Raw genomic sequence first — 16132 nt, forward strand, 5'->3', positions numbered from 1 at the left:
AGAATAGCCAACACTCCAGAAGATAGGCTCAAGTTACAGAAAGATCTTGACAGACTTGAACATTGGGCGCTATCTAACAAAATGAAATTCAACAGTGAAAAAAGTAAGGTTCTACATTTAGGCCAAAAAACCAAAATGCACCAGTACCGTATATGTGGTACCTTGCTCAATAGTAGTACCTGTGAGAGGGATCTTGGAGTCCTAGTGGATAACCATTTAGATATGAGCCAGCAGTGTGCAGCAGCTGCCAAAAAAGCCAAGACAGTTCTGGGCTGCATAAACAGAAGGATAGAATCAAGATCACGTGAAGTGTTAATACCACTTTATAATGCCTTGGTAAGGCCACACTTGGAATATTGCATCCAGTTTTGGTCGCCACGATGTAAAAAAGATGTTGAGACTCTAGAAAGAGTGCAGAGAAGAGCAACAATGATGATTAGGGGACTGGAGGCTAAAACATATGAAGAACGGTTGCAGGAACTGGGTATGTCTAGTTTAACTAGACATACCCAGTGTCTAAAATGTCTGCATTTTAAATTTGTATTTTGTACCGTCTGTTTTATTCTTGCCTGTACACCGCCCTGAGTCCTTCGGGAGAAGGGCGGTATAGAAATCAAATAAATAAATAAAAAAATAAAAAATAAAATAAATAAACAAAAAGAAGGACTAGGGGAGACATGATAGCAGTCTTCCAATATCTCAGGGGTTGCCACAAAGAAGAGGGAGTCAAACTATTCTCCAAAGCACCTGAGGGTAGAACAAGAAGCAATGGGTGGAAACTAATCAAGGAGAGAAGCAACTTAGAACTGAGGAGAAATTTCCTGACAGTTAGAACAATTAATAAGTGGAACGACTTGCCTGCAGAAGTTGTGAATGCTCCAACATTGGAAATTTTTAAGAAAATGTTGGATAACCATCTGTCTGAGATGGTGTAGGGTTTCCTGCCTGGGCAGGGGGTTGGACTAGAAGGCCTCCAAGGTCCCTTCCAACTCTGTTGTTATGTTATGTTATGGTCTTGTTATGTTATGTTATGGTCAGACATAGCTCAAAGTCTGTGCTTCGAATAGAGGAGGGGTGTCAAACTCAAACCCATCGGCCGGATGCATCACTCACTGGCCACGCCCATGCCCAGTTTAACGAAGGGGGGAAAAGTCATGATACGTCATGAGGCGAGTTTGACACCCTGATAATAGAGGCTCTTTTATCTGAATGTCCATGCTAAACTATGTTATATGGATGTCCAGATACCCACTTTTCTTCCCAGTCATATTAAGCTCTAAAGGTAAAGGTTTCTCTTTTCAGTCATGGCTGACACTAGGGACGATGGTTATCTCTGTTTGCCTGTCAAGGGAGTCAGTGTTGCCTGAAGACAATTTCCATGGTCATGTGGCCAGCATGGCTATACACCAAAGTCAAGGTGTTGGTAACCACCTTTAAAGCGCTCCATGGCACGGGACCGGGTTACTTACGGGACCGCCTGCTGCCACTAATAGCCTCCCACCATCCTGTGCGCTCCCACAGAGAGGGTCTCCTCAGGGTGCCGCCAGCCAAACAATGCTGGCTGGCGACCCCCAGGGGGAGAGCCTTCTCTGTGGTGGCACCCACCCTCTGGAATGAGCTTCTTCCGGGGTTATGATCACTCCCCGACCTCCAGCCCTTTCGTCGCGAGCTCAAGACTTTTTTATTTCACCATGCAGGGTTGGCCTAAGTTACTATTGTTTTAAATGGGGTTTTATCATTTTTTTAGCATAATTTTTAAATTGGTATTAGCCAAATAGAATTAGATTTTTTTACTGTATTTTAAGTTTGTTTATAAATACTGTTTTATTGGCTGTAAACCACCCTGAGTCCTTTGGGAGAAGGGCGGTATAGAAATTTAATAAATGAAATGAAATGAAATGAAAGTCACATGGAACTCTGTTACCTTCTCCCCTAATCTACTAACATTTGCGTGTTTTCAAACTGCTATGTGGGCAGGAGCTGAGGCCAGGACTGGAGCTCTCCTCATTGCATGGCACTTGGGTCTTGAACCACTGTCAGCCTCCGCATGCTACTTTAATTGTTTTATTACTTAGTTAATTGTTTTACTGCTTAGTTAATTGTTATATTGTTTTCTTTAGTGTTAAGTATTGGGAATGGAGTAATGTGCCTTTAAAGCTGCTTCGGCTGCCATAAGGGGGGGGAGAAGTTTTATCTTGAAACGAAACCCATTGATTCAAATTCCAAGAGCGGGCTTATGCCAACGGACTCTGCATACCAGACAAGTGAAAACCATCGGAAGAAGAACACCACGTGATACCTGAGGAGAAATGGATTGGACCCGGCTGTTTAACCTTTGGAGGGAGGAGGGATGAATGAGGGATACGTAAGTGTAAGACACTCCTACTATTCAGTACTTGCTTTACTTTCGTTGCTTTCAGTTCATGCTTAGTAAAAGTTATGTTGTGGCTCTGGCCCCGAACCTGGCCCCATGCCCAAAGTGCCTTGGGGCCGGGCCTGCTGCCAGAAAGTGACTCGGAGCCGGGCCTGCTGCCAGAAAGTGATTTGGACAGTGAGGGGGAAGGGCCGCCAGGACTTACTTGGAAGCACCGGCCTCCCTGGATCAGCTCCAGGAGCCAGAAGCAGGCCAAGTGAAAGGGATAAGGAGGCCTCCTTCTCCTGACTCTTCCCCCCCCCAGGCCACACCTGCAGACCCAGCTGACAGCAATCAGGCTTGGCTCAATCCCAGGTTTTGTAGGCAGGAGAGAAGGGAACGACAGAAACAAGGGAGGGGCAGACCTAGGAAGTGCTGAGTCATGGAGCCACACCCCACAGGATATAAAAGGCAGTAAGAGCTGGTGTGTCTCTTTGTATCAGGCAAATCCATGGATTGACTAGAGCTGAAGGTTGTGACTCACCAGCGTCTTGACAGCCAACAAGGACTCTTGGCAGACGCTGGCTCTTTTGCTGCCAGAGCTGATAAGAGCCGGCTAATTAAGCCATCGTTCAGACGGAGGCAAGGAGGACATAACAAGTTACTTTTCTCTACAAACCATGGAGTTGAGGTTTTTCTTTCTTGAGTTTTGAAAGAGGCACGCCTGACAACCAGAGCTGTCAGCTCTCCAGCTGACAAGCTCAGCCATTTGGCCGTCGTGCCCCCCTAATTAAGCTCTAGGACCGTAATGGCAAACCTACAGCATGTGTACCACAGGTGGCACATAGAGCCATATGGGTGGGCATGCGAGCTCAGCTCCGGCGTAGCTGGGCCCACCGGAAGTAGGGAAATAGGCTGTTTCCTGCCTCCGCAGAGCCTGGGGTAGGGTGGGGAAGGCCCGTTTTCACCCTGCCCAGGCTCCTAGAGAGGCTCTGGAGCCTGAGGAGAGCAAAAAACGGGCCTACCGGGCCCACCATGCCATCCCATGCCAAAAACGGGGGGAGCATGGGGGTGGTTGCGCGCGAATGCACAGAGTGCATAGAATTATGGGTGTGGGAACACCTCCCCACACGTTCCCCACACTCTTGGCACATGATGTCAAAAAGGTTAGTCATCACTACTCTAGGAAATGGAGAATTCAGACATGCTGAAGTCTGCTGCTTTCCCTGCAACAGAAGTGCTACAAAATCACTTACTGTAATTATGTTTTTTGAAGTTGCTGTTGTTGCTGGTTAGTTGCTAAGTTGTATCCGGCTCTTTGTGATTCCATCGACTATCGCATACTGGACTCCCCTGTCTCCCTGAGTCTGCCCAAATTCGCATGCATTGTGTCAATGACACTATCAAAGTATCTCATCCTCCTTCTCCTGTCTCCTTGCATCTCTCCCAACATCAGGGTCTTCTCCAAGGAGTCCTCTTCTTTTCATTTCATGGCCAAAGTAGTTGAGGTTCAGCTTCAGTGCCTTTCCTTCCAAAAAACATATACAATAGTATATGTAAGTGTAAGTATGAAATAACTATACAATATATAAGCATATATATAAGCATAAGTATAAAAAAAGAAAAACTATACGAATTGGATACAATCAAAGGGAACATTAGGACAGGAATGGTCATTATCATTATCATTATCCCATCGGCCTGTGCGCTCCCATAAGGAGGGCCTCCTCAGGGTACCGTTGGCCAAACAATGCCGACTGGTGGCTCCTAGGGGGAGGGCCTTCTCTGTGGGGGCTCCTGCCCTGTGGAATGAGTTACCTCTGGGGCTATGCCAACTCCCCGACCTCCGGACCTTTAAGCACGAGCTTAAGACTCTTTTATTCCAACGGGCAGGGTTGGCCTAATTTTAACAGGTTTTTTTTATTAGGGTCTATTTTATATTTTATTAGTTTTAAATTATGGGGCCAATTTTTAGAATCAGATTTTTAAATAATGTTCTTAATTTGTTTCTTTTTGTACAATTTTTATTTTGGCTGTAAACCACCCTGAGTCTTCGGAGAAGGGCAGTATAAAAGTATGATTGATAAATAAATAAATAAATAAATAAATAAATAAATAAATAAATAAATAAATAAATAAATAAATAAATAAATAAATAATCTCCTTGCATTCCAAGGAACTCTCAAGAGTCTTCCCCAACACCACAATTCAAAAGTATCAATTCTTCATGCTCAGGCTTCCTTATGGTCCAACTCTCATAGCCATACATTACCACTGGGAAAACCATAGCTTTGACTATATGGACTTTTAGGTGATGTTCTTTAAGGCAAATGCCTAAATAACCCCTACTTCCAAATTACATTGACCAAATAGCAAAATCTTGGTTTCTTCTGGACAAGGACCACAGTTAACCTAAACCAGCAATAACACACTTGTATAACACTTTATGCTTAACCCAGGTGCTGGAGTAATGTTTTTCATTTTCTCTGCTTAGAAGAAGAAATCATTGGCAACAAATATGAGCTCTTTGGATGTGTTTGCACTAACCTCTTACTTACCTTGACATTCAAAAATTTCAAAAATGAGTAAGAGAGCTGTTTCAGAGAGACTATAATACTACTACTAATAATAAGAGCAACTGTTTGCAGGCAGTGATATGCAATACAATTAAGAAAGAAGTTCACAAATTTACAAATTTAGCACAGTCTTTCTGAATGTTGAACTCTTCATTGGTCCGTATTCTTGGCGAACATACCAATTTTCCATAGGAGAGATAAAGCAATCCAGCACACCAATCTCAGTGTGATCCAGAATTTGTGGTGTTTTATACAAACCAAAGCCTTTGTGTAATCAAGAAAGCACCACTAGTCTTTTCATTATCCCTTGGATGTCAGCAACGTGTTAGAGGGAGCCTCTGTATTTTCTGAAACCAGCTCGGATGACTCTCAGTACATCTGAAAGATAGATTGCAATATCTGGAGCCTTTTCTTCTAGTATATGAGATCAGTGTGCAATTGATTGCTGGCTTGAAAAGGCTTTGGACTGCTCCCTTTCCCCCCAAGTATTGGAATATAACGGCATCTTTTTCAATGCCACTCTTGTGTCTTCCAATACCTGCTTACAAAGTGCAAGTCGAATTGAAATTCCATCCCACCGTGAGGTTTTGAGCATTTCAGCTGGCATCGAACACTCTGCAGCTTTCTTGTTAGCAGGATTCTGCAGTTTCACTTTCCATAATGTCAGACTTAAGTTTGTAAAATCAGGGTAGAGTCACAGGGCTGGAAGGGATCTTGGAGGTTTTCTATTCAACCTCCTGCCGAAGTGTTCTTATACCATCCAGGTCAAGTGGTTGTCCAACTTTTTCTTGAAAATCTTCAGCGATGGAGCATCCACAACTCCTGGAGACAAGCTCTTCCATTGATTAATTGTTTGTTTGTTTGTTTGTTTGTTTGTTTATTTATTTATTTATTTATTTGTCACAACATTATATATACGCATAAGCATGAAATAACTATACGATATATTAGCATATATATAACCATAAGTATGTAATAACTATATGAAATTGGACACAATCAAAGGGAACATTAGGACAGGAACGGTAGGCATGTTGGTGCTCTTATGCACGCCCCTTACAGACCTCTTAGGAAGGGGTGAGGTCAATAGAAGACAGTTTTTGGTGAAGCTTTGGGGATTTTGGGAAGAGACCACAGAGTCAGGCAGTGTATTCCAAGTATTAACAACTCTGTTACTGAAGTCATATTTTCTGCAATAAAGATTGGAGCGGTTAACATTAAGCTTAAATCTATTGTGTGCTCTTGTATTGTTGCAATTGAAGCTGAAGTAATCTTCTACAGGAAGGACATTGTAACAGATGATTTTATGAGTTAAACTCAGGTCATGTCGAAGGCGGCGGAGTTCTAAATTTTCTAAACCCAGGATTTCAAGTCTGGTGGCATAAGGTATTTTGTTGTAATAAGAGGAGTGGAGAACTCTTCTTGTAAAATATTTCTGACTGTTAGGAAATTACTCCTTATTTCCAGGTTGGATCTCCCTCTGACCAGCTTCCACCCATTGCTTCTTGTCCTGCCCACAGATGCTCTGGAGAAAAACATTGACCCTCCTCTTCTCAAAGACAGCCCATCAATTATTGGAAGATGCTATCAAGTCTCCCCTAAACCTTCTCTTTGTTAGGCTAAACATATCTAGTTCCCTCATATGGTTTAGCCTCTTACAATAATTGCTGCTCTTACACTCTTTCTAAGGCCTCTTTTTTGTGTCATGGTGACCAGAACCAGATGCAGTATTTCAAATGGGGCCTCCCTAGAGGAATATAGGGTGAGACACTCAGGTCTTTGTGATCTTTATGATATTTGATCATTAACCAAAGTTTTGTTTCTCACATTAAAATTAAGCAAGATAGTAACATTTGTTTGAGGCTTTGAAAAAAAATTAATTTCTGGCTATAAATTGTCAAGTGTTTGGCAGATCCTTCCTTGACTTACAGGAATATTGTTCTTCAAACATGTAGCAAAGGTCGCAATTCTTTTGGACTTGTTTGAAAGCTGGTTTTACACTTTACACAGCATCTTGTAGCCCAACTCACTCCACAGGGTTGCAGAATAAAGTTTTTCTTGTAAAGTTTTTATGCAGCATCTCTTCTTTCACTCGTAGGTGTTTTTTTTTTTAACTTCGGGGTTTTTATTCTGCTTGATTGCCACATTTCCTTAAATGCATCTCTTCTTTCTTCCTATCCGTTTGTTGTCTTCAGTTTATTTGCAATCCAGGTTTATTGCTTATTTAGATAACACCTATTCCCGCTTCCTCCTCCCCCTCCCCCTCCTCCTCCCCCAGCTTTCCTGTTTATATTGCTTTTTACAGCCACTTAACTTTCCTCTTCCTTTGCATTTAGGAATATTGTTATTTGTTCTGTCAGTCTTTTCACTCCAGGTTTAGTCAGACACTCCATGAAACCCATTCAAATCCATGAAACCCATTCTTCACATTCAAATCAAATCAAATCCATGAAACCCATTCTTCACAGTCACCACATAATCACAAAGGATGTTTCTGAGGTCCTTTTTGTTGGTCCAATGATTTCGTTTTCTTTCGTTTTAAGCTGCAACTTGGCAAGACTCAGTCGGTCATCTGAGTCGCAGTCCTGTTTTTGCTGACTTTACCATTGCTTCTCCATTTTCGCTCAGAGCATATACAGTCAATTTATTTATTATTTATTTATTTATTTAATCAAATTTTTATACCGCCCTATCTCCCGAAGGACTCAGGGCGGTTTACAGCCCGATAAAAATACAAATATAATACAAGATAAAACACTAATTAAAAAACTTATTTAAATAGGCCAAAATTTAAAATTACAATTAAAATGATAAAACCCCATTAAAATTAAATTTAAAAATTAAAATTCTAGTCCAGTCCTGCACAGATAAATAGATGTGTTTTAAGCTCGCAGCAGAAGGTTTAAGTTTAAGTTTTGTGTTTTAAATTTAAGTTTTGTGTTTTCATTCCAGTGATGTCCGTATGAGGAGCCATCTCTTGTGTTGTTAGAAGTTATTTGCTCTACACACTTAATCTTCTTTAGCAGAGCTGTATTAGATAGTTGTCTTCCAAGGCCAAATTTTGCATTGTTCCAAAAGAGTTTTCCCTTCCAGCGGTAAGCATTCTAATTTCCCATAGCTAATATGATTTTTTTTTGGGGGGGAGGGCTATTGTATCAATGAGGTGTTGCAAAAAGCAATAAAACTGTTCAGCTTTAACATCTGTGATTGCATTATAGACGCGTATCACTGTAATATTGATTGTCGTGCTCTTTACTTGTGCTGAGATCAGTCTACCATGCTTTGGGTTGCTTCCAACTTTGATACAATGATGTTAATAATGTTGAATAATTCTTTTGTTGTTGTTTTCATGTCCAAGTTAGAAAATCTCATATTGATGATCCACAGTAACCTACTCCAGTCCATTTTAGTTTGCTAATTGTCAGAACGTCGATAATAATTTTAAAGAAAATGTTGGATAACCAGCTGTCTGAGATGGTGTAGGGCAGTGGTTCTCAACCTTTATAGTGCTGCGACCCCTTTAATACAATTCCCCACGATGTGGCGACCCCAACCGCAGAAGGGGAAAAAAAGCGGCAAACTGTTTTTTTGAATTTATCTCGCCTGAAGCCGTATTGGCTAGCGATCTGAACTGCTTGCGATTGCCTTGAGGACAGAGGCATTAAAGCGGAGACTCCTCCCCTATTAAGTTTATGGCGCCTGAAGCCAGATTAGGCTAGCGATTGGGAGTGATTGCAGCTGGCTTGAGAGGGAGACATCAGAGCAAAGATTTCTCTCTTTTTTAATTCATCACGCCTGAAGCTGAATTCGGCTAGCGATTTGAAGAGTCTGCAGCTGGCTTGTGGAGTCAACCATTGGAGCGCGATTTTTCGACTCGCAAGTATACTTCCCATATTTCCGATGGTCTTAGACGACCCCTGGAAAATCGTCATTCGACCCCCATTGGGGTCACAGCCCACAGGTTGAGAACCGCTGGTGTAGGGTTTCCTGCCTGGGCAAGGGGTTGGACTAGAAGACCTCCAAGGTCCTTTCCAACTCTGTTGTTATTATTATAATTTTGACATTTTTTACTCTGAGGACCTGAAATTTGTCTCATCATTCTGGCATTTCAACATAGGAATGGTCTATGTATTTTAGCAGCATATATTAATCTCAGTCTGGAACTGAAATGAATTAGCGGTGTTCTGGTTTCTTTCTCTTTTTTTTGGTTGCAATTTTTTGGATTTCTTCTCTGTCCTTCTGCCTGGGTGGCCACAGCTCTAGACAAAATGTCTATTTTATTTGTTCTTGAATGTAAGTATTTATTTTGGGAAATTATTTAGGGGATTTATCTTGCCGCCTATTCACACATGGTGATTCAAGGTGGCTTACAGAATGTAAAACCTCATATAAAAACAATAAAACGAATAAAAGAAGAGTCATATAATAAATTAATATAATAAAATCACCCCCCCACCCTGGGAACAGCACCTCAAATGAGCCATTGAATGGGCTCCATCCACCTCTGAGTTCCAGGTAAGAGATTCTATTCTATCCTTCAGTGGAGGAACTCCACTCCTTTGCTATTTTCACAATAGTCATATTTTTGCTGGCCACACTTCCTTTTGGGGCACAATCTTCAGAACAGTAAACCGAATTATTGAGTCTGTCATTTGCACTTCTATAACTGTCTGGTTCGGTTCTGCAACCCAACAAGAAAAACACAGACTAGGAGGATAATTAGAACTGCAGAAAAAACAATGGCTACCAACCTGCCTTCCATTGAAGGCCTGTATACTGCACAAATCAAGAAGAGGGCCGTGAAAATATTTACAGATCCCTCACATCCAGGACATAAACTGTTTCAACTCCTACCCTCAAAACGACGCTATAGAGCACTGCACACCAGAACAACTAGACACAAGAACAGTTTTTCCCGAAGGCCATCACTCTGCTAAACAAATAATTCCCTCAACACTGTCAAACTATTTACTAAATCTGCACTATTAATCATCTCATAGTTCCCATCACCAATCTCTTTCCACTTATGACTGTATGACTGTAACTTTGTTGCTGGCAATCCTTATGATTTATATTGCTATATCAACCATCATTTGTGTTGTAAATGTTGTACCTTGATGAAGGTATCTTTTCTTTTATGTACACTGAGAGCATATGCACCAAGACAAATTTCTTGTGTGTCCAATCACACTTGGCCAATAAAATTCTATTCTATTCTATTCTATTCTATTCTATTCTATTCTATTCTATTCTATTCTATTCTATTCTATTCTATTCTATTCTAAATTATCCATCTCACCTTTTCTTGCATGTGGGATCCTTGGTGCTCTCTGAGTTTGCTTGTTTTCTTGCAGACATTTCATGACCCAAACTAGACAAGTACTGATGATGTTACCTAGTTTGGGTCATGAAACATCTGCCAGAAAACAACCCAGCTCAGAGAGTGCCAAGGACTTCTCTTGTCAACCCTGGGCTACAAATATTCTCCTTTACTACTACTAAAATGCATCAGTGACCTTTATAACGCACTAAAAAAAAATTCACTTTTTAAATTTCCACTACAGCATTAAAAACAAAAGTCCAGCGGCCAGGTTCTGAAATTTTTGCTTATGCTGATTACTTCTCAAAATTTGAATTGGGAAAATAATTGAAAGAGCTCATTTAAAGTTATGTGTCACTAAAGTTATCTGTGCCACTAAAGGAGCAAATTGAAAACATTCAAGAAGATTCATGGATATGTCAGGAAACAACAGATTAGGGGCATCAATAGATCCTCCCCTTGTTGATTGCCCTGAATAATCTTCTGTTGTCTTTAGTTACTGCTTAACTTATGTTAACTTACTATTAAACACTTTGAATGTCTAATTATGTACCCATAACAAAGATTCTTTCTATCTATCTATCTATCTATCTATCTATCTATCTATCTATCTATCTATCTATCTACAAATCAAGAAGAGGGCCGTGAAAATATTTGCAGATCACTCGCATCCTGGACATAAACTGTTTCAACTCCTACACTCAAAACGACGCTATAGAGCACTGCACACCAGAACAACTAGACACAAGAACAGTTTTTTCCCGAAGGCCATCACTCTGCTAAACAAATAATTCCCTCAACACTGTCAGACTATTTACTGAATCTGCACTACTATTAATCTTCTCATAGTTCCCATCACCAATCTCTTTCCACTTATGACTGTATGACTGTAACTTTGTTGCTGGCAATCCTTATGATTTATATTGATATACTGACCATCATTTGTGTTGTAAATGTTGTACCTTGATGAACGTATCTTTTCTTTTATGTACACTGAGAGCATATGCACCAAGACAAATTTCTTGTGTGTCCAATCACACTTGGCCAATAAAAATTCTATTCTATTCTATTCTATTCTATTCTATTCTATTCTATTCTATTCTATTCTATTCTATTCTATTCTATTCTATTCTAAATTATCCATCTCACCTTTTCTTGCATGTGGGATCCTTGGTGCTCTCTGAGTTTGCTTGTTTTCTTGCAGACATTTCATGACCCAAACTAGACAAGTACTGATGATGTTACCTAGTTTGGGTCATGAAACATCTGCCAGAAAACAACCCAGCTCAGAGAGTGCCAAGGACTTCTCTTGTCAACCCTGGGCTACAAATATTCTCCTTTACTACTACTAAAATGCATCAGTGACCTTTATAACGCACTAAAAAAAAATTCACTTTTTAAATTTCCACTACAGCATTAAAAACAAAAGTCCAGCGGCCAGGTTCTGAAATTTTTGCTTATGCTGATTACTTCTCAAAATTTGAATTGGGAAAATAATTGAAAGAGCTCATTTAAAGTTATGTGTCACTAAAGTTATCTGTGCCACTAAAGGAGCAAATTGAAAACATTCAAGAAGATTCATGGATATGTCAGGAAACAACAGATTAGGGGCATCAATAGATCCTCCCCTTGTTGATTGCCCTGAATAATCTTCTGTTGTCTTTAGTTACTGCTTAACTTATGTTAACTTACTATTAAACACTTTGAATGTCTAATTATGTACCCATAACAAAGATTCTTTCTATCTATCTATCTATCTATCTATCTATCTATCTATCTATCTATCTATCTATCTATCTACAAATCAAGAAGAGGGCCGTGAAAATATTTGCAGATCACTCGCATCCTGGACATAAACTGTTTCAACTCCTACCCTCAAAACGACGCTATAGAGCACTGCACACCAGAACAACTAGACACAAGAACAGTTTTTTCCCGAAGGCCATCACTCTGCTAAACAAATAATTCCCTCAACACTGTCAGACTATTTACTGAATCTGCACTACTATTAATCGTTTCATAGTTCCCATCACCAATCTCTTTCCACTTATGACTGTATAACTATAACTTGTTGCTGGCAATCCTTATGATTTATATTGATATATTGACCATCAATTGTGTTGTAAATGTTGTACCTTGATGAACATATCTTTTCTTTTATGTACACTGAGAGCATATGCACCAAGAAAAATTTCTTGTGTGTCCAATCACACTTGGCCAATACAATTCTATTCTATTCTATTCTATCTATCCTATCTATCACCATCTATCTATATAATATGTCTATCTGATATTGTCTTTTTCTGCCTGTTTATCCATCCATCTATCTATCTATCTATCTATCTATCTATCTATCTATCTATCTATCTATTCCTGTTATTCATCTTCTATTTATATCTGTCTGTCTATCTCTGTCTCTCTCTCTTTCTATATATATATATTATTTTATTTATTTATTTATTTATTTATTTGTCTTAACAGTATATATAAGCATAAGCATGAAATAACTATACGATATAGAAGCGTAAATATAATAAATATGTGATAACTATATGAAATTGGGTACAATCAAAGGGAACATTAGGACAGGAACGGTAGGCACGTTGGTGCTCTTATGCATGCCCCTTATATATATATATATGTATGTATGTAGGTCTTTGGTTATCAGAAAACAAATATGTATGTATGTTTGAATATATATATAATCTATCACCAATCAATCTGTCTCTTTTTGTTGATTTTTCTGTTATTCATCATCTCTCTAATATATCTGTCTATCTAGCTTCTACCCATTTAATCTATTGTCTATCTATATATCTGTCTTTCTGTCAATTGATATTTCTAAATTATTTACCAGAATATGCCTCATAATGATATTGAAAACCAGGGAGTGAGGGAAGGAAGAAGGGAGGGAAGGAGAGAGAGAAAGAGAGAACGAGAGAGAGGAAAAAGTGAGAGAAACGAGAGAGAGAGAGAGAGAATATGAATCTGACATTGTGCAAAGTTCTTTGTCCACATTCTATCATAGCTGAAAAAAAATGCAGAATTAATTAATCAGATTCTAAGAGGACATGCCTAAGGATGGTTACCAAAGGAAGAAAACAGCATTTTTTTTCCTGAACATGAGACTTTAAACTTCCTGAGCTGTTAATGAAGGCCATCTCCTGCTTGGCTCTAACATCTGTAAAATCAATTTATCGAATAAACATCTATTGTGTAAACCTTAAAATGAGCTAATCTGTATCCATTTTCTGTTCGCTTTCGTCAATGAAAATAGTCTCCTCTATTGGACTCAGTGTTTATGCGTGTGAATACATTTGCATAATTTGGATGCTTTTCTTGTCTGCCCCGTTTTCTGCTATTTCATTTGTCCTCCCAATCCTGACTCTCATTTTTCATAGCCTGACATTTAATCGTATTGGCGATTAACTGTATTTTTCTCTGTCGTGGAAAGATTTGAAAAGGGGGGTGAGGGGAGGCACAGTAAGAAGAGAATTAGAAAGATCGGAACAGATTTAGGAGAGGATGAAAGCAGTGATCAGAACTGTCCACTTTACTTTTAATCACAGAATTCAGGTCTCGCCATCTCATTGTCTGGCTCATTGTATCCTCTTTTTAGAGAGAGAGATTTAAAAATTCTTCAAAACAAACTCTGGTCTCTTTTCTTTATAAAATACCTTATAATAATATACTTTTATAATAATATACTTTTATAATAAACCTTGGAGGTTTCATATCCAATGATCTAAGTGCCAAAGCCCACTGCAACTACATCGCAAAAAAGGCTTTAAGAGTTGTAAACCTAATCTTGCGTAGCTTCTTCTCCAGAAACACTACACTACTAACCAGAGCATATAAAACATTTGCTAGACCAATTCTTGAATACAGCTCACCTGTCTGGAACCCACACCTCATTTCAGACATCAATACAATTGAACGTGTCCAGAAATATTTTACAAGAAGAGTTCTCCACTCCTCTGAAAACAACAAAATACCTTATCCCACCAGACTTGAAATCCTGGGATTAGAAAACTTAAAACTCCGCCACCTTCGACAGAACCTGTGTTTAACACACAGAATCATCTATTGCAATGTCCTTCCTGTTAAAGACTACTTCAGCTTCAATCACAACAATACAAGAGCAAACAATAGATTTAAACTTCATGTTAACCGCTTCAATCTTGATTGCAGAAAATATGACTTCTGTAACAGAGTTGTTAATGCTTGGAACACACTACCTGACTCTGTGGTCTCTTCTCAAAATCCCCAAAGCTTCAACCAAAGACTCTCTACCATTGACCTCACCCCATTCCTAAGAGGACTATAAGGGACGTGCATAAGTGCACAAAAATGCCTACCGTTCCTGTCCTATTGTTTCCTTTCATTATATCCCATTAATATAGTTATTACATACTTATGCTTATATATATATATATGCTTATATATTATATAGTTACTTTCATGCTTATGCTTATATATACTGTTGTGACAAAATAAATAAATAAAAAATAAAAAATAAATACAAGTAGACCTTGGCTTCTAACAGTTCATTTCGTGACCATAATACAACGGTATTGAAAAAAACTGAGTTATGAACATTTTCCACACTTATGACCATTGCAATGTCCTGGGGTCACTTGATCCTCTTTTCCAACCTTCTGACAAGCAAAGTCAATGCGGAAGCAAGATTCACTTAACAACCATGTGACTAACTTTTAAGAGCTTTAGTGATTCACTTAATGACACAAAAGTGTCACTTAGCAAAGGCTCTTCTGGCTGAATTGACATAAGTCAAGGACTATCTGTGCATCTTAACCAATTCTGTATCTTATTTCTATTAGCTATGCTGCAGTTGTGGAACAGGCGGAGAACAATGTAGATATTTTTTTGAGCTTGCTATAAAAAATGATGCAGTTTTTAATATTTTTTTCCTTAGGCTGACATGGTCAGTTGGCTCATTAAGAATTTACAGGAATACAATATTTTGTTGTTGCTGAATGCCTGACTTTTTTTACACCATGTCAAAAAATAGGTTTTCACGACCAGATCACCCAGCTCTTTAACTTCTTTTATAGTCTTATCTTTTCTTTTCCTTTTTAAATGCTGCTATTTTTTTTTATGTTTACTAGCAAATAATACAGAGGGTAAACATAAAAAAAAATTATGTTTACTAGCAAATAATACAGAGGTCCCTTTCATGGATGACTGCCTTGCTGTGGCGAAGGGGCTTGCGTAGCTCAATGAAGCTATGAGCTATGCCGTGCAGGGACACCCAAGACGGACAGGTCATAGCAGAGAGTTCTGACAAAATGTAATCCACTGGAGAAGGAAATGGCAACCCACACAGTATCTTTGCCATGAAAACCCCATGGACAGTACAAAAAGGAAAAAAGATATGATGCCGGAAGATGAGCCCCTCAGGTCGGAAGGTGTCCAATATGCTACTGGGGAAGAGCGGAGGGCACTAGTAGCGCCAGAAAAAATGAAGCAACTGGGCCAAAGCCGAAAGGACGCTCAGCTGTGGATGTATCTGGTGCTGAAAGGAAAGTCCGATGCTGTAAAGATTTTTTCTCCATAGGAACTTGGAATGTAAGATCCATGAATCAAGGCAAGCTGGATGTGGTCAAACAAGAGATGACAAGACTGAACATCGACATCTTAGGAATCAGCGAACTAAAGTGGACAGGAATGGGCGAATTTAATTCAGATGACTATCAAGTATACTACTGTGGGCAAGAATCCCTCAGAAGAAAGGGAGTGGCCTTCATAATCAATAAAAAAGTAGGAAAAGCAATACTGGGATACAATCCCCAAACTGACAGAATGATCCCAGTTCCTATCCAAGGCAAACCATTCAATATCACAGTAGTTCAAGTCTATGCC

Source organism: Ahaetulla prasina, chromosome 6, assembly GCF_028640845.1.
Source record: "Ahaetulla prasina isolate Xishuangbanna chromosome 6, ASM2864084v1, whole genome shotgun sequence".
Lineage (NCBI taxonomy): Eukaryota > Metazoa > Chordata > Lepidosauria > Squamata > Colubridae > Ahaetulla > Ahaetulla prasina.